The 19,637-nt window shown below is 43.6% G+C and overlaps 1 protein-coding gene and 1 long non-coding RNA gene across 2 annotated transcripts in view; one reads left to right on the forward strand and one right to left on the reverse strand.

Annotated features, from left to right (window-relative positions):
* LOC147023455 (uncharacterized) overlaps positions 1-19,637 on the forward strand; it is a 40,209-nt gene that overhangs the window by 5,198 nt on the left and 15,374 nt on the right. The window contains exons 2-5 of the long non-coding RNA XR_015060197.1: positions 82-170; positions 4,221-4,325; positions 6,163-6,395; positions 6,490-6,697. This is a non-coding gene — a long non-coding RNA (uncharacterized LOC147023455). The remainder of the gene's footprint in view (positions 1-81; positions 171-4,220; positions 4,326-6,162; positions 6,396-6,489; positions 6,698-19,637) is intronic.
* The window catches only part of LOC147023456 (putative serine/threonine-protein kinase MARK-C), a 51,263-nt gene continuing 41,516 nt past the window's right edge, over positions 9,891-19,637 (reverse strand). The window contains exon 18 of the mRNA XM_085888871.1: positions 9,891-12,217. The gene's annotated coding sequence lies outside the window, so the exon portion shown is untranslated. The remainder of the gene's footprint in view (positions 12,218-19,637) is intronic.

Genomic DNA, 19,637 nt, shown 5'->3' on the forward strand with positions numbered 1-19,637 from the left:
TAAAATAATATAAAATAATTGCGTGGAGAAATGGAGATTTTTGCTTCGGTCGACGTTACGATTTTTTATGGTTTGGTACAGAATCATCGTAGAAACTTCTGGTTTGCGTCGCTACCTTCTCTGGAGACAGCTTTTATTCGACAAGGTCCAGAGGTCAAGTTGACGATTTCGTAAGTACCAGTCTATGACTGCTTGTTACTTACGAAATCTAAAGATTTCGTAAGTATATTGATGACTTCCGTTTCTGTTTGTTTGTTTGTGTGTTTGTTTGTTTGTAGGCATGATAACTCGAGAACGGAAGAAGCTACCAATGTCAAATTACACCACGTGATTCAGGAGGGTGATGGCTCGTGCTGATTCGATTTTGGTCAAAATCGGTCAAAGGTCAAGGTCACAGTGAGGTCAAATATTCGATTTTTGATGGTTTGGTACAGAATCATCGTAGAAACTTCTGGTTTGCGTCGCTACCTTCCCAGCTGAGTTAAAATCGCACTCTGCTGGTGAATTAATACCAGGTGCGGTTGACTCGGCCTGTCATCCTTCCGAGGTCGGCAAAAAGATTGCCAGCTTGCTGGTATACTGTGTCGGAGTGGCAACCCGCCTGGAATTGTGCCCAATAGCCAAGGAGACTGCTAAAGCAGCACCAACGCTCTGCACAGAGTATGGTCCCAATCTCCTCCTCCTCCTCTTGGATAGCATTGTGGAGTTCACTGATAATTTTCCTGTGGAGTTTCGGCGGAATTATCACTCGACTACCCCAAAGCAGGCAATCTGCATCAATCGAGAGCCCATCCTTCCGGATGAGGTATGGTTTCACCAATTCACCCCTTTTGGTCGTGATGCCCAATCACCTAACGTAACACAGCTTTTAATTTGTGACAAATCTGGATTGCTATTGGTAGCAGAGGCAATCTGCTTTGCAGTTACTGGCACCTCATCGTTAATGACGTCAGCCAGGAGATGAATAATATCGCCAGATTGTGGAGGTTCTGGGGTGGTTACTGGAAGTGGCAAGCGACTGAGCCTGTCAACACAGTACATTTCCTTACCCGGGCGGTAAACCATGGGAGCATGCGCCGGAGCATTTCCTTACCCATACCTGACCTCACCTGGAAGTGTGCACCAATTGGTAGCATGTTTGCCAATGAATCATCTCGTCTGGATTTTATCCCTAACTGGGTCAAACTTAACTAAAATATTCCATTCTGACATAGTGCCAGTAGGGGCAAGAGCTTTAGCTTGGGGCATAAAACTGGCACTACCACCTCCATTAAAGTTGTTGACAGAATAAATTTGGAAAGTAAAATCATTATGTGCTGGTGTCCAGCTGGTCGTTATTCCATGACATGTTACACACAAATGTCTCTCCATGCCTTTGCCCAGCACACACATGCAAACGTTTGTTTAAATATTTCGCAATTTGCTAAACATCTGACATTAACAAAAGTTTCAATAACAATCTATCGCACTCTAGTTTGTACCTTACTTTACTTTTCCACTGGTTCCGAGGAGGCCACAAGTCGCATCATGTATCAATTTATATTATGTGGCGATTTAACGAAGAATCAAAAACTGGATGTTTCTGGTAAGTGATGATGCCTCAAGTTTCTGAGTATTAAGTACTGATTATTATTGACTGATAAATATTACAGGACTTGATTAAAAGCCCATACATGTTCAAAGGTGGGTTTAGTGTAGTATGGAATCTGTTCTGTTCTGTTCTTGTGTATGGCAGCTTGGCTGCTTGGTAACTATCATTTCTTGGAAGCATGACTGTGCTGCTGATGCTATGCCCCTCCACCAGTGCACTAGTACTCATTTCACCAACCTTGGAAGGATGACAGGCTGACTCAACTCACCTGGTGTTAATTCAGCGGCCAACAGGGCTCAAACTCAGGACCCGACGATGCTAAGCCAGCCCCCGAACCACTGAGCCAACACCAGGCTAGTGTTGTACGGAATGGTTTCTGTAGAAAGGTAGTGGCAGCAGAAACAGGAGAGAGGTTTAAACTGGAATTAGATAGGAACCTAAAAAGCATAGATTGGTACACAGACATTGGAAGGACTGGGAGGTACCTTGGCAAAAGATGGGTGATTGTGTACCTGTGTAGTGATTGTGATGTCTCCTCAACAAGTGAATGTTTGTTCATTCCTTACCTTACAATCCCCCTCACCTCTATCATTCGAGGAGAAGGGACATGAAAGTAAATAAAACAGATTCCACTTGAAAGTACAATGCGAAAGAGAAAGAGATGTATTGTGTATCTTTGGAAACTTAAATTCAGCCATTGATTCTGCTGGGAGGAAACACCACACACTGACTGTAATGGCATGCTGTGAAGTGTAATTCATGTTCATTGTAAGAAAACACGATCAGTAGTTCTGATTTTCCAAGGAATGAAAAAGGATCCCCAGTCTGCGGCTGGCTTTGGAGGCCAACTTTGCTATACTGTATATGGTTGGCCCAGCTGAGGTCATGGCTGATAGTGAGACCTAAACGTTAAAGAGACTGAACCTCTTCCAATTGCTGACCATGGAAAAAGATCGTTACGTTCGTTTGATCATCCTTCCCGAGCGACAGGGTGAGTGTGAGATTTGCCAGGACTGAAGAGCAATGTTCCATTGATCAGACCGATCAGCAGAGGGCGATGTCACTGCCATCTGCTTGCCAGTGGAATGAGCTACTGTATGACAATGTAGAACTATCTACAAAATGACTCAACATTGTGTCCTCCCTCCAGTGCAGTACTTAATTTGGGTTTGTTGTTTAATATAAAGTTATAAACGAACAGAATTCTACAGATTCATTGAATAGTTGAGGTGACCAGGTGACTTTGTGCTCAAATTCAAACATAACGTGTGCTCTGATTTCTTTCTGCTCTCCATTTAAGGGCTTCTCATGAAATGCAGTTAATAAAATGTTAATTGTAAACACAAATTAATTTTCATTCACATGTTTTGTCTTGTCTTATTTAAATTAATGGTCTTGACAGATATTTGCCAAAGTTAAAGATTTACTGATTCATTCATTCTTGTGCAGTTTGTAGCTCCTGCTTTGCATCATTGGTGGAAACTTGGCTGCAGGTTTAAGGGCAGGAATTTGGTCGGAGTGGCAGCAATAACTCAAGTCCTCTTTGTGAAATACAATGTGGGATCTCTGGTCCACCGCCAACCAGTGCTGCCAGACGGTTCTTCCAACTTGAAATCTTTCCAATTAATGGTGCAACACTGATGAATCGCTCTGTCTAAAATCCAGGATTACTGCCTACCTCCACTCATTCATTCCTCTTTGTTCCCAACTGTGGAACCAACTTCCACATTCTCTTCAATCTCATTGTTCCCTCCAGATATTTAAAATAGCTGCTCACCACCATCTCAGATCATCCCCAATCCAAAACAATGATATTTTCTCACCTCGTTTCCCCCACCCCAAGCCCACCTCCTTCCAATTTTCCAGTTTTCCCTCTTAAGAGCTTCCTTCTGTATCTATCTTGTCCACCCCATGTATCCTCTCCTGCCCCCCTTTCCTCCCTTCACTCATTGTTTATCTGAGACTATCTCTATCTTTCCCTTCAACTCTGCTGTTGGTGTTCCAAGAAGAGAGTCAGGATGGTCGTGACGCAGGGGTCTTTCACTCGGAGTAATAAATGTATAGAATGATCTCGCTGGAACGGTAGTGGCAGCAGAAACAGTGCGTAGGTTTAAATTTGAATTATGCACCAATCAGCATTGTAGATAGAGGGTCACATGGACATTGGCAGGAATGGTAACTTAGGTATGAATGGGTGATTGTATACCTGTGTCACGAATGCGATGTTTGTGAGATGGTCTCATCAATAGGTAAATGTGTTGTCTATATTTGTTTGCTTTTTCCTCACTTTGCAACTGTTGCACCCATCGAAACCCACCATGCCTCCAATTATGACTTATTATTTTCAGAATTTTACATAATAATGATATATTTGTCATATTATATATGTGTATAAAAGACCCTGGTGATGTCTGTGTTTGCACCACTGTTCTCACCTCCACTCCTCCACACCTCACACCCCTGACCCAAGTGAATTTAAGATGATAAACTGTTGGAGTGAAATGATATGGTGTGGATGAAGTGCAGACTTGATGGGCCGAATGGCCGCCTCCTGCATCAAAGTTCTTTGTGTATCCTTCCTTGTGACGTACAAACAAGGTTTCCGGCTATTCCTATTTTCCACCAGCAGAGAGCGCGGGAGATTTGTGAACCAACGAAGTGCTCAATAAGATGGATATCGAGAGATTGAAGAGCTCTATGACATGGGTATTGATTGATTGAAGAGCTCAGTAAGGTGGGTATTAATTGATTGAAGAACTCTATAAGATGGGTATTGATTGATTAAAGAACTCAATAAGATGGGTATTGATTGATTGAAAAGCTCAATAAGATGGGTATTGATTGATTGAAGAGCTCAATAAGATGGGTATTGATTGATTGAAGAGCTCAATAAGATGGATATCGATTGATTGAAGTGCTCAATAAGATTGGTATCGATTGATTGAAGTGCTCAATAAGATTGGTATCAATTGATTGAAGTGCTCAATAAGATTGGTATCGATTGATTGAAGTGCTCAATAAGATTGGTATCGATTGATTGAAGTGATCAATGAGATGGGTATTGATTGATTGAAGAGCTCAGTAAGAAGGGTATTGATTGATTTAAGAGCTCAACAAGATGGATATCGATTGATAGAAGTGCTCAACAAGATGGGTCTTGATTGATTGAAGAGCTCAGTAAGATGAGTATTGATTGATTAGCTCAATAAGATGGGTATTGATTGATGGAGGAGGAGGAGATTGGGACCATACTCGATGCAGAGCGTTGGTGCTGCTGAAACAGTCTCCTTGGCTATTGGACACAATCCTGGACGGGTAGCCACTCCGACACAGTATAACAGCATGCTGGCACTCATTTTGCCCACGTTGGAAGGATGACAGGCCGAGTTAACCCCACCTGTTATTAATTTAACAGCTGAGCGGGATTTGAACTCTGGACCCAAGGATCCGAAGCCCACCACCCTAACCATGAAGCCAATACCAAGCATGATTGATTGAACAGCTCAATAAGATGGGTATTGATTGATTGAGGAGCTCAATAAGATGGGTATTGATTGATTGAAGAACTCAATAAGATGGGTATTGTGTGATTGAAGTGCTCAGTCAATAAGATGGATATCGATTGATAGAAGTGCTCAATAAGATGGGTATTGATTGATTGAAAAGCTCAGTAAGATGGGTATTGATCGATTTAAGAGCTCAACAAGATGGAAATTGATTGATTGAAGAGCTCAATAAGATGGGTATTGTTTGATTGAAGAGCTCAATAATGTGGGTATTGATTGATTTAAGAGCTCAGTAAGATGGGTATTGATTGATTGAAGAGCTCAATAAGATGGATATCGATTGATTGAAGTGCTCAATGAGATGGGTGTTGATTGATTGAGGAGCTCAATAAGATGAGTATTGATTGATTGTTCAGCTCAGTAAGATGGGTATTGATTGATTAATTACTATCCCATAAACTGTCTGTTCATTTTAAATGTTTCTTGACTTTTTATACGATATATATATATATATATATATATATATATATATATATATATATATATATATATATTTATATATATATTTATATATATATTTATATATATATTTATATATATATTTATATATATATATATATATATATATATATTTATATATATATTTATATATATTTATATATATATATATTTATATATATATATATATATATATATATATATATATATATGTATATATATATATATATATATATACATATATATACATATCTGGGCGTATTATGTGATTCCGTCCGTCCGTTCCTGTCCGCACTCTAACTCCCAAAGTTTTCAACTTTCACGTTTCATATTTGTTACATAGGTACAGACTGTGGAGACGGTGTGTCGCGACATACGTTCGTCATCTAAAGTGGTTGTCATGGCAACCAAGATGCTGTTTTCCATGGAGTAGCACAATTCTGTATATACCTTCTTCTTTGGGCGTATATTGTGCTCACTTGCGCTCTTGTTATTTTTTTTATTATGCTTTATAAAGCAATTCCTCTTTCTGACAACATCTTCCCGTTCACTCTGCGGCGTCGGCAGTTTCCGGTACGACCACGCTTTGCCATGACTGTGAATAAATCCCAAGGGCAATCGCTACACCATGTTGGGGTCTTCTGCACAAGAGACTTCTTCAGCCATGATCAGTTCTACATGGCGGCCAATAGGGTTGGCAGATCCAGCAGCCTCCGCAATCTTGCCCTGGACGAGGAAACAAAGAAGAAGTGCCGTTTCCTCAGCAATGTTGTTTATGAAGAGGTGCTAACGAGATAAAGGTGTGTACATACAGACAATTTTTATTATTATTTATTTATTGAAGAAAAATTGTTCCGAAAATAATTTATCAAAACATGACAACCATATTTCCAGAGGAGGAACATGTTTGCTGTAGCGTCGATACAGAGGAATCTGAGGGTGATCATTTGTATCCGCCTGAGTTCCTGAACACCCTCTGTCCATCTGATATGCCTCCACATCGGATCACTCTCAAGGTGGGTATGGTGATCATTTGTATCCGCCTGAGTTCCTGAACACCCTCTGTCCATCTGATATGCCTCCACATCGGATCACTCTCAAGGTGGGTATGGAAACGGTCTGTGTGGTTGTTGTTTCTGGCACGCGGTTTGAAAGTTTTTTTTGTTTGTTTGTTTGTTTTTTGCACGTATGGCCACTCACGTACAGGCACACACCTACGGGCCCGCACTAGTATCAAATCTGTCATTTCTTGGATCTCAAAGTAATAAGTTACAAGAGATCGGGGAAAGGAAAATACCCTAAAACCAATTATTGTCGTTGTTGGTACTTGGTACAGGATGTTGCTCTTACTTTGATTTCGACCTCTCCAAGTTGGAAGAAAAACTCCATCGGAAGTTGTTTAGAGGTAACCAAGACCACTGAAAGATGTCTCTAGATATAAAGTTACTGGTTAAATTAATTCCTCCACTAACACTTATCTAGTTTTTCCAACCTGCTGATTAGCAACATTACTCACAATTGTGTTGTTCTACAACTTCATGTTCTTAAAGCAACCACAATTATAATCACCTTGTGTCAGGGTCATCTGGAGAAAGTTTTGGCCCAGGTCTTTTATGAACCGGCTAGCCAGTTCTGGCATTCGACTGAACATGATTTGGGCTGGAGCTTGTAATTTGTTCAAGGTTGTACACATAACTCGCTTACTCTTCACAAAAGACACCGAAGGATCTTAAACGTCCACCAACAACCAGTGCTGACAGACAAGTCTTTCGGCTTTACGTCATTCCGAGGGATGGCACACATATTGATGAATTACCCATGAAACACCAGGATGACAGTTTCTAGCTGGCTCGAGATTCAAACACATCAAGTAATGAAGTTATGCTCCTTGGCGACTTTGATACAGAAGTTGGTCAAAACGAACATGTTCACTGGCCTGAAGTATTTGGCCAATAAGGTGTTGAAGTTCACAATGATAGATTATTGCGTCTCCTCCAATTTGTGCCATTAATAATCTCATCATAAGCAATACAACTTTAAAAAAATAAACAAGTGAGATTGACTCCATGGGGTTCACCAGACAGAGCAACCAAAAAAAAAAAAAGCGACCTAAGCATGCTGGGATGTTCTTTGCTTAATTCACACATGGGCCTAAACTGTGTGGAAGCCGTTATTTTCAATATACTTGGTGTCCCTTATTTATGCAGGTGTTTCCATTTTGTTGTCCACCACCTGCACTTGCAGAGATGGAAACCTCCCTTCTCACACAGCCACCTGCTGTCCTCGACCAGTTGAAGGGCCTCAGCACATGTAGCTATATATTTCAACCCTTCGTCTATATAGAAGGTCCTACTTGACAAAATCTGCAGCTTTCTTGCCACAACTGTCCTCAAATGCATCAACAGCAGACGTCAGAGCAAAGCTTTCACATCCAGGTGAAGAGGTTGCACCAAAGAGGTGGACACTGGACAGTCATACGATACTGCACTGATGGATTTTCCAGTTTGCCATCCTTCCACCACAAGTATCTCAGGAAATTGCAGCGCTTAATGCATCAACACTAACTTGGTGAAACATGCCCTCAATATCAAAAGTGAAGGCCGCATGCTCCTTGCGGAAGCAGCACAGAATACGAACGAGATTGTTGGTTATATCAGGGCATTGCAGTCGGTGTCTTTTGAGCACTTTCCCTTCATACTCTGCACTGCAATCAAAGACAATCCTTATCATTCCAGTATTCCTTGGGTGATATACACCATGGTGGGGTAGGTTCCACACCGATCCATTGTCAACAGAAAATTCAGTCTCTGAGACTCTCACAGCATAGCCCTTGTCAACTAAGTCCTTCATGAAGACTGTGTAAACATCCCGGCATCCAGGGAAGCTGATCATTTTTGCCTTCAATCTGTTGAGTCATTTCACTGACATCAATTTATTGTTTGGAAGTTGGATCTTATCTGTTTTCAGAGTTAGGGGTACATCAAATCGGCCATTGTCTCTTCTGTGGATTCCTTCTTGCATTTGTGTCGAATTCTTCTCTTTTTGATAGACACCTTCTTCTCAGTGGTTCTTTCACTGAAGTCCAACTCAAACATCTGGCAGACCTGGGTGGGAGTTATATCCTTCACATGGGTACGGAAGGCAAAACGACACCGTCTCTCATATAATATGATGAGTTTGCAAATCCACTGACATGTTCGTTGTCATTTCTATTGTCACGAGGCACCATTCAAATAATATGAATGATGTGGCTGGAATCATCAACAAATAGATAGGCAGGATTTTCCAGAGAAGGAGATCATTGATAAAGACTCAGAGCAAGAATGGGCCCAAGACATTGCCTCGGGCCACTCCAGCCTTGACAAGTTGAGGATATGAGACAATCCCGTTAGGAGCTAAATGCTGATGATGGAGTGGAGGAAGTCAGTGATTCATGCGAGTAGGTAGCCTTGGATGTCATAAGCAGAGAGTTTGGATATTAAGGTGGGGTGCCAAACTGTATCAAATACTCGAGGGATGTCCAGAGATGCAGATGTCATGTCTGAGATTGAGGGCTTCCATCCATTGTTGGGAGATTCAAAGCAGCATATCCAAAGTAGAGTGACCTGGTCTGAAACTGAACTGATGATCTAAAATCTGGTCGTTGGAGAAAGGGAAAGACTGCAATTATAGATTTTGCGACCTTGCTCATAATCAGAAGCAAGCTAATCGGCCTGCAGTTAAGAGGATCTGTTTTTGCACCATGTTTGTGTATTACAATGATGTTGGCTAACATCCAGGGCAGATGGAAACTGACCCAGAGAGAGAATGATCAAGTGAATAGAGCAGAAAGAGGATGAGCAAGAGCAGAAGAGCAGGATTTTAGAACACGTGAGTTGATGCCGTCTCATCCAGATGAAGAGTCAGAGTCAAGGGTTATCAGAAACTTCTCCATCTTCTCAGGTGCCAAAGATACAGAGTCCTTGGAACATTTGAGGCTGGGAAGGGTTGGTACAGAGAGATAGGGGTTGTGGACACAAGATTTGGAAGAAAACACAGAATTGAGTCATTCGGCCTTCTCACAAGCAGAGTCAGCCATGAAGTGTTTATGGACTGACTGACTCACTGACTCGTTCACCTTAGGATGCTGTTCGATCGCATAAGCTCACCTGACTGAAGTTCAGGTGAGCTAAAAATTGTACCATTGGAGATAATAATCGATTTACTTCCAAAAGTAATTTGTTTCCGTTTCATCATAAAGATGCCCACTTGAAAAGCAAGTGTTTTTGGAATTGAAAAAAGAAGAAGAAACATGATCAAGCTTTGACGTGGCAGTTCCAACGGTAACATTTATTATTCCACGACAGCAGGAACCCTTTCGAAGGACACGGAGAAACACAAAGTTATATATGGTCATAGTTCTCGGAGCAATTGAAAAATACATAAATGTACACGGAAGGACCCCACAAACAACCACCACAGTCAAGACAGCGAGTGTGTGCTACAAAATATCCTTTTTCACACGTTTCACTTTAATTTACATCCTTATTCACAGAGATAGATATGCAATATGTTTTGAAGTTCACCATGCTGCCTGTTGATTAAATCCATCAGCAAAGAGACTGGCTGGCATGCCGAGTTCAAATAAAATACGATAAATGGAGCAACGGGCATCCTGATGCACAGAAAAATAAGGTGTCAAAGTTTCTGCAATGTGCAAACAAACTATCGCTGGTCGTAATGGTGCACACCTGTAATCTGGCTATTTTGAGACTTGGGTTGGGGGGTTGCTTGAGGACAGGATATCTGCACTGTGCTGTGACAGACAGCACAAAACAGCCTGCCTTATATGGTGGCCCCAAACTCAGATTGTTAGGTTAGGCCAGATCAGATCTGTGACCTGCATGGAGGTATCATGTAAAACCTGGACAAACCTGTTCATGGTTCAATGTTGGTGATGAAACCAGCTCCCCCACCAGGTAAATCCCCCTGATGTGGAAGATGTATGGCCGTGGACACCCACCATAATTGAATACAAAATGTGCCAAAGGGTGGAGGAGCTGCTTGCAAGCCAACGGCCATCCATATGCGGTGCCAACTGTGTCTGGATGTCCTCCTGCAGTTGGTTACCTTCCCTAGGAGTCTGGTGGCAGAATTTGCAATCCGGCCACCACAAAACACTTTACTCCGCAAAACACACAAAAGTGTATCGGGTGGTACAGAGGTGTTGTTCACCAGACGGCTGTCTCCTTAGGTTAACCTGAGGCAGTCCCTTTGGGTGGGTGCCTGGAATGTCCGATCTCTAAGAGAGGATGATCACCTGTCTCTGTTATCATCTGAGCTCAAGCGTTTGAACATAGGTGCTTCAACGCTCTCTGAGGTTCGGAGACCGGATAGTGGTGATATCATGGCAGATGGTTGCACCTACTATTAGTCTGGTTGCTCTGATGGTTACCAAGCCCAAGGAGTTGCTGTAGCTGTGTCCAGTAAGCTGACTCCAATGATAATTGAGGTTACACTGATTAACGAGCGTATTGTGAGACTGAGGATTCGTCACTCCTTGGGTGTCGTTTCCCTGGTCTCTACTCTGACTGAGGCGAGTGATCTCACCGTGAAGGATGCATTCTATGCCACGCTCAAGTCTGTGGTTGATCAGTGCCCCAGGCGAGATACTCTTCTCGTCTGGTGGGATTTCAATACATCGACTGGAACTGATAGGGATGGTTATGAGGCATGTGTTGGTCCCCATGGGTCTGGAACTGTGAACCAGAATAGCACTAAGCTCCTTGACTTTGCAGGAAGTCATGGACTTCGACAGGCTGGTTCATGGTTTCAGCACCCACAGGCTCATCGCTGGACTTGGTATTCCAACGCTGGTGGTGTGGCAAAGGAGAATAACCATGTGCTCATTGATGGTTGCTGGAGGATGATCCAGAACTGCAAGGTCTACCGGAGTGCTCATTTTCTTGATACCGTCCACAGGCTTGTTGTGGCAACTCTGAAGTTGTAGCTTAAATATGTGAGAATGGTGCCATCCCAGCCGAGGCTGGATGTCGGCAAGTTCAAGGATGAAAGGGGAGCTGAGGAGTTTGCGAACAGGCTGAGTGGATATTTGTGGCGGGGGGGGGGGGGGCGGGGTCTGCGTGCTTTGGAGAATCCTGAAGAATTGTGGAGTGCCTTCAAGATCACAATCATTGATGTATGCCTGCTGTTGGCTTAATGGTTAGGGTGGTGGGCTTGGGATCCCAGGATCCTGAGTTCAAATCCCACTCAGCTGTTGACTTCATACCAGGTGGGGTTAACTCTACCTGTCATCCTTCCGAGGTAGGCAAACTGAGTGCCAGCTTGCTGGTACACTGTGTCGGAGTGGCGACTCTCTCCAGGATTGTGCCCAATAGCCAAGGAGACTGCTTGGGCAGCACCAACGCTCTGCACAGAGTATGGTCCCAATTGATGGATCATTGATGTTGCCGTTGAGCCAGTTACTTTGAGTGGCTATACCAGGATGATCCACCAGCTGTCGAGTTGGATGTCAGGGGTGTCACTATCCCTGTTGCTGACCCTCAAATCAACTGTGATCCACCTTCGTTGTGGAAATACAGGCTGCGGTGAACCGGTTGAAATGGGGTAAAGTTCCTGGGATCTGTGGCATTGTAAATACAGATACAGAACGTCAGTACAATCTTAAAACATTTATTGAACAAACAAACAGATTATATGTGCCAGCACAGGAGATCCTGGACAGACAAATTTACTCATGATCTCTCAACATAACCGGAGAATCTTCGTCTTTATATAGTTTCCAGTAAGAGTTTTTTTTTAATAATTTTCTGACGCTGACGCCAGTTCGCCGGTCTTGACAATTTCCAGGTGAACCTTATCTTCAGTCTTCTTTGACAGCTTCTGCTTAAATGGTTGGAACACATATTCAAACCCAGATATATTAATCGCACAAAATGCTAGAATGACATCAACTGCCAACTCTAATGGCCATTAAAACAAGTTTCCATCTTATGTAGGTTAAAAATCAGTCTGCTTCTCCCAAAACTGGGACGATAGTGTATATTGTTACGGATTTGGAAACCTTGCGCACACAAACAGCCAGAGTCCCTGAGCTTAGTTATTTCGATAAGTATGTGTTTACAGTAAGAATCCCCCCTTTGTCTAATGGGAATTACATGTGTGCGCTACGAATTATTGCACAGTCAGGTTTATTACATCTTTTACAACAACAACTACTACTACATCCACTACAACAACAGACCGTCGCCTTGCTCCACCGGTCGCCATTGCCCACGTGTTTTTGGCTGAGGGCGTGGGCGGAGCCTCCGTCGCTTCGGGTCAAGGCTCCGCTCCAAGGAAGGGCATGGACCGTTTCCTCCAGCCAATGAGCGAAGGGCGAGCATGGCACGCATGCCCCAGCCAGTCGGGAGGTGACCACGAGTCATCCGACAACCCCTCGTCCAATGAGGAGGCAAGTGGCGAGGAGAAGAGGCCCTCCCACCAAAAGAGGAGTAGAATGGTTGTGAGGAGCAGTTTTCGGAGACCAGGTGATCGTGAGGACGGCAGAGTGGTGGTGGGAGATGAGAGGACGGCAGACAAGAGGATCGTGGCGATTCTGAGCAGTCTGTCGTCATGGCAGACGGTCGTGTGTGGTGGTTGGGATGGTCTGAGACTGTGGTGGTTGTGGTTGAGCGGTCTGGGTCGTGGGTTCGAGTCCCACCAGTGGTTCGGGTTGGTGTGACAGCACGAGGCGGGACAGGTACCCGGCTAGGCCCCTGCCCTCAGCTCGCCTTCTCTCCGAGCTGAAAGGCCGAAAATAGACCCACGAGGTCCATTTCGTGTGTGTGTGTGTGTGTGTGTGTGTGTGTGTGTGTGTGTGTGTGTGTGTGTGTGTGTGTGTGTGTGTGTGTGTGTGTGTGTGTCGCGTCCTGTAAGTACAATTGTTAAGTTCTTTTTCTTTGCTCATTGTGCATTGCCTGCCTTTTATTCGTGTTAACTCTCCTCTTTTTGTGCTCCCCACCCCGATTATTGTTATAAATAAACCCCTGTTAAATGTTCCAGTTCGTTGTTCGTGCTTTCCTTCATTGGCCTAGCATGGTGTGGGTTTGACAATTCGTAAAGCCGTTCGTGCTGTAAATTGTTCATTTGGTCCGGCGCGGCTTTGGTAATTCCGCTCAGTTACGCCGTTTCCGAGTCGGTGATAGTGACTCGATTCGGACAAAGTCGGCCGAAAGTGTGGTTTCCCCGGTAGATGGACGGCGTGAGTACTTAGGTAAATTGGAATGAGACAAGTGGACCCTACCTCACGCCGTCGAAACATTGGCGACCACGGTCCTCTAAGTGACCCGTGACCTTCCGGAGTTGTCCGAGAGTCACGACCTAAATTCGGGTGTTTGGTGGGAGACGACTCTGCTGCTCCACCTAGTGGTCGTTTATCACCACCGAACTCCGGCCCAGAACAATATTATCTTGAAGCGACCAGAGCTTCGTGAATACATCTGGACACCTTCTCAAATTCACATTCCAACTTGTTTGCGTCTTCCAGACAAAATTCTCAAGATAGTTCTACATGACAGGAAATTCTTCTTTATAGTCAACTTACTGGCAAAGTTCAACCTGTTTACACATTTAATATACAGGTGATCTTTCCATACAGAGGAGAAGTATAATTATGTTAATTCCAAATGGATACATACTTAAAACATCATATCATATTTGAGTACATTTATTTCAGGATTAATATATTTTATTTTAATATCAGGTTTTAATCATCATCAATTTATTTATTTTGTCACCCCCAAGCCCATCATGATAAAATGTTTCTACAGCATCCATGCTGATCTTCTTAAGGTTCATGGAAATGCTGTGCTCATGTCGTTGCATGTAGTGCTGTGCTCCGCCTGGAACACAGGCATCATCCCAAGTGACTAGAAGAGGGGCCTTGTCCCTCTCTGGAAAGGGAAGGGTGATCGCCAGGACTGCAACAACAACTGTGATGCTGCTCACAGTGCTGGGCAAGGTCTTTGCACAGATAATTATTGATGGGAGTTCGCCACCATGTACTTGAGCACCAGCGTCCAGAGCAGTCAGGCTTTACACCAAAGAGGTCAACGATTGACCAAAACATGACAGCCAAAGAGGCCATCCTCTGCGGGTCCTCACCGAACACAGACGGCAGGGGCTGCTTGCAGTCTATGTTGATATCTGTAAAGCATTCGCTTCAGTGAATCGGGATGCCCTCTGGAGGATTCTTGGTCTTCGTGGGGTGCCACCAAAACGGATGAATCTGACATCTGAACTATACACTGGTACTGAGAGTGGAGTGAGATGTGGTGATACCATCTGTGACTTATTTCCAGTTGTTACTGGAGTTCTTCAGGGGTGTGTACTGGCCCCCACACTTTTCAGCATTTGTATGGACTGGATTCTGGGGAGGATGTCAGAGAGATCAAGCTGCGGTGCATCGTTTGGAAATGTCAAGATCTCTTACCTTGATTTTGCAGATGATGCAGTAATCTTTGCGGAGACTGAATATCCTTTTGGGGGCCCTCGAGATGCTGAATGGGGAGTTGGCTTTCAGGCTGCAATCTTGTCTTTACCTGTTTGTGTTGAGGATGTTGTGGTCACGGAGAGATTCCCTTACCTTGACAGTGATATTCATGTCTCTGCTGGCTGTGAGTCAGAGGTCAATAGATGTCTGGGTCAGGCCTGGGGAGTCATGGATTCACAGGTCGGGACTGGGGTGTCAAACAATTCTTCACCATTGAGAGATGGGGTCAAAAAAGACATATAGCACGATATCTCAACGTTATGGATTAATTTGGACGTAACTTGGTGGACAGGTTGGGCGTGACAAGGACAAATCGATTCCATTTTGAAGATCTGAATCCGGATACGATAATTTTTTTTAATTTTCTCAGTGATTCTTCACCAATGAGAGATGGGGCCAAAAACGATATGTAACGCAATATTTATAAACTCGGTTAGTTGATGAGAACGATTTTGGTTCAGGTCCGGATCCAGATCCTGCCTGTCTGTGGGATACAAACTTCAACTCTTCAGCTCGGTGGAGGTATGCGATCTACTGAGTGCCATTCGAGTTTATGTAAGGCAGTGATGTTGGTGGATTTCCAAACAGATGGAAGATGGCTGAATGCATATGACAGGGTGAAAAGTGCAGAGAAAGGATGTGCAAAAGTAGGGTTTGGCACACATCGACTTTTTCTCTGTTGTCCCGTTGAAAGGAGTGTTTTATGGCCATTTTTCACGCTGATCACGAATCTGTTGAAAATTTTGACCGAGGATGATGTCTTAGGTTGGTAAAATGCAAAAAATCAAAATGGCCGCCAAATTTACCCACTTTTCAGGTAAAATTTGATAATTATGGCTTACTAGGGCATGTAATAATATTAGAGGGTTGAGCACACATCGACTTTTTCTCTGTTGTCCCATTAAAAGGAGTGTTTTGATGATGTCTTACGAAGACATCATCCTAGGTCAAAAATTTCAACAGATTCGTGATCAGCATGAAAAATGGCCATAAAAAAACACTCCTTTTCAACGGGACAACAGAGAAAAAGTCGATGTGTGCCCAACCCTAATATTACATGCCCTAGTAAGCCATAATTATCAAATTTTACCTGAAAAGTGGGTAAATTTGTTGGCCATTTTGATTTTTTGCATTTAACCAACCTAAGATATCATCCTAGGTCAAAAATTTCAACGGATTCGTGATCAGCGTGAAATTTGGCCATAAAAAACACTCCTTTCAAAAAAAGTATGGTTGTATGCCCAACCCTAGCAAAAGCAGCAGAACAGGTTTTTAGGACACGTGAGCAGATGCTGTCCGGTATAGTGACAGAATCAGAGACAAAGGTTGAAATAAATTTGTCCACCTTCTCAGGTGTAAAAGACAGAGTACAGGGAGCAGGGCAGAGTGAGGGGTTGGGGACACAATATTTGGAAGCAAACACAGAATTGAAGCATTCAGCCTTCTCACTGGGAGAGTCGGCTGTGGGGCTATTTTTAGAGTGGGAAGGGATGGAAGGGGAGCATACTTGAGAGACATACTTAAAAAGTGGCCACCAGGTTCTCGAGGAGGGAGACATGTTTGAAAGTCTATTCTTGATGTTGGACAGATGTTCTTTTCTGGCTCGAATGAGAGTGGACACATATTTATTGTGGAGTTTTTGAAATGCACTGAGATTGCCTTCAGTCAGATTAGCCTTCCAGGAGAGAAGTAAGGCAAGTTTTTTTCAGAACAACTGCATCACCACAGGATGTACTCTGGGCCTGAAGGTGAGATGGGATGAATCTGTGCATGAGAAAGAGCAGGTTTCTGTGGAAGGATTCCCTGGTTGAGTTAACATCAGGGGAAATAGAAAGGGGAGACGAGTCCTGAAGAGAGATGACTGTTTGCAGTCCCTGCCAATCTGCTTGAGGGAAATGCCAGACTGTCGGCATTGAGGCAGCTCTCTGAAAATAGCCAAAGAGTTGTTGACTTTAACAAGCACATTATTAGAGGAACAGCAGGAGACATTTGCAGGAAAGTTGGTCATCACCAAGTCCAGAGGGAGGCTTTACCATTGGGAGAAATCTGGGTTGGAAAGTTAGTCATCACCAAGTCCAGAGGGAGGCTTTACCATTGGGAGAAATCTGGGTTGGAAAGTTAGTCATCACCAAGTCCAGAGGGCGGCTTTGCCATTGGGAGAAATCTGGGTTGGAAAGTTAACAGATTGAGTCAGTCCCAACAGAAGTCCTTTGCTGGTCCTGCCATTGCTGGTGAAAGAGGTACAACACCCAGCCAATTTGCATGGTGACAATTGAAATTGCCACATGAGGAAAAGAGAGTTGGGGGGATGAGTGCTTAAAAGTTTGCCCATATTGTCTGAGAGATGGAGATGGATGGCATCGTCACTGTTCGGGGGACAATACAATACACCGGTGAAGAAGAGGTGGGAGCAGAATGGAAGTTGCACCCAGAACAAGGGCAATTGAGAAATAGAGTGCTTGATGTAAAGTGCAACTCCACCGTTGGGGTGGAGTTCAGAACTATCAAATCAGAGGAGACAATAACCAGGGGGAGACAATCTGGAGTCAGAGATGTCCTCTGGGAGGAAGGATTCCGTTAAACAGATGATGTCTGTTTTATCAGCAGTGGCCTGGAGTGAGAGATATCTCAGGTTTGAGTGGAGACCACAGATGTTTGAGGTTCACACAGTGAGAGATAGAGGAAGAGGAGGTGTTGGGAGGGTGCAAGATGGGGAGTGGGGGAGGCTTTGCATGGGCAAGGTGAGGCTAAGGTTTGAGTGTAGGTGGTGTGGGAGAAGGTTTGAGTGTGTGTGGCACGAGGGAAGTTTTGTGTGTGTGGTGTATAGGGGAATGTTTGAGTGGCTGGTGTGTGGGAGAATGTTTGAGTGTGTGTGGCATGAGGGAAGGTTTGAGTGTTTGCAGTGCAGGTGAGGGTTGAGAGTGTGTAGTGTGGGTGAGGGTTTGAGAGTGTAGGGTGCAGGGGATAGTCTTGGTGCCGTAGATAAGGAAGAAGTTTTTGGTTTGTTTGTGTGAGGTGTGTGGAGGATGGATTGTGTGTGTGGGATCAGAGGGAATCATTTCGGGGGTAGGTGGGAGGGGAGGGGGGAGGGACAATAACCTTTGAAGGGTGTGTTGGAGGGTGAATGCTTATTCTGATTCCAACTTCCCAACTTTGACAATCGGAGATACAAGATCACTTGTTGAACACATGGAGAAACGCTGCACTGTATTATCAGGGGTCGGAGGGGTGAAGGGGGGAAGAGGGAGGGGAAGGTTTGTGGACCAAGTGCCAAGCAGACATACAGCTCAGAAAAAATAATTATTTTGAAGAAGAGTAAGGAACATATATCGTGGTGGAGAAGAATAACATGTATAGCATTGATAAAGGAGATTGGGACAAGGGTTGAAATACATTATTAAAATGATTTTTTTTTTTTAAGAAGTGTTTATATTTATTAATTTATTGAATGTAGATTCAATTTTCAGAAAAGAGTTGGAGGGAATGTAGAACGAGAAGCTGAAGGAAATTCAGGTAGAAATGAGAATCGTTATGAAGTGAAAAATAAAATATTTTTTACTTGTTTGTTTTCATTTTTTGAAGCAAGGAGAGGATATAAGATAGTGTTGAGGAAATGGAAGCAAGATTCTCCAGAATATACCCAGGATAAATGCAAGAACGCAAGATACACTTTCTATCCGAGGGAAGGCCGTATCACCTTGGCCTTGAACAATACGAAACAAATGAAACACCGAGATGAAAGAGACAACAACAAAAACACAATAAATCAGTTTTGGAAAACTCAGCTTTATGGGGTGGAAATGAGCAACTCAGATTTCACCACACATGCAAAAATACCCTGAACCGGAAGTCCCTGGTCTTGCTTTGCTCTCTGTGGAGACTTCGTTTTCACCTGGAGTGCTGCAAGTTCTCTGAAGGTGAGCACCAAGGGAACATTCAGACAACATGAGCTGGCACTCTGTGCCCAGGTTCATTGGAATCCTTGAGTATGATGATGATGTCGTAGCTCCATTAGCCAGCACACAGTGATACACTGCTGTTCACCCGGTTACCACGCTGAGGAGGGGTTGCACTTATAACAGGGACACATCACACTACACACAGAAATACCACACCACAAAATAAATCACAATTACAAAAAACATAAAACAAACAAGTGACTAGACCAGAGGCAAGGTGGCTTATACATGTAGAGAGTCATATAATGAAAAGTAGCATCATGATCTGAGTAGTAGACATCCACAAAGGTGTTTGTGCTTGAGCTGTTGTTGTCGATGTGATCAAGCACAGAACCCCTGTCTGTGGTGGGCACTTTCACAAGCTGTGAGAATCCTTTTGAGGATATTATATTCCTGAGCAATTATGACTGGATAGTGGCTGAAATAGGTTCATTCCTGGTGGAACTTTTTGCCATCTTTCAAATTTGCTTCAGGTGGGAAGTGAGGATTTGCGATGGCGCTCCATCGACTTTGCTCCAGTTTTTTAACACCCTGGTGATCCCCCCATTTCA

This window comes from Eptatretus burgeri, chromosome 7, assembly GCF_056783735.1.
Source record: "Eptatretus burgeri isolate ZD-2024b chromosome 7, Ebu_testis_v1, whole genome shotgun sequence".
Taxonomy (NCBI): domain Eukaryota; kingdom Metazoa; phylum Chordata; class Myxini; order Myxiniformes; family Myxinidae; genus Eptatretus; species Eptatretus burgeri.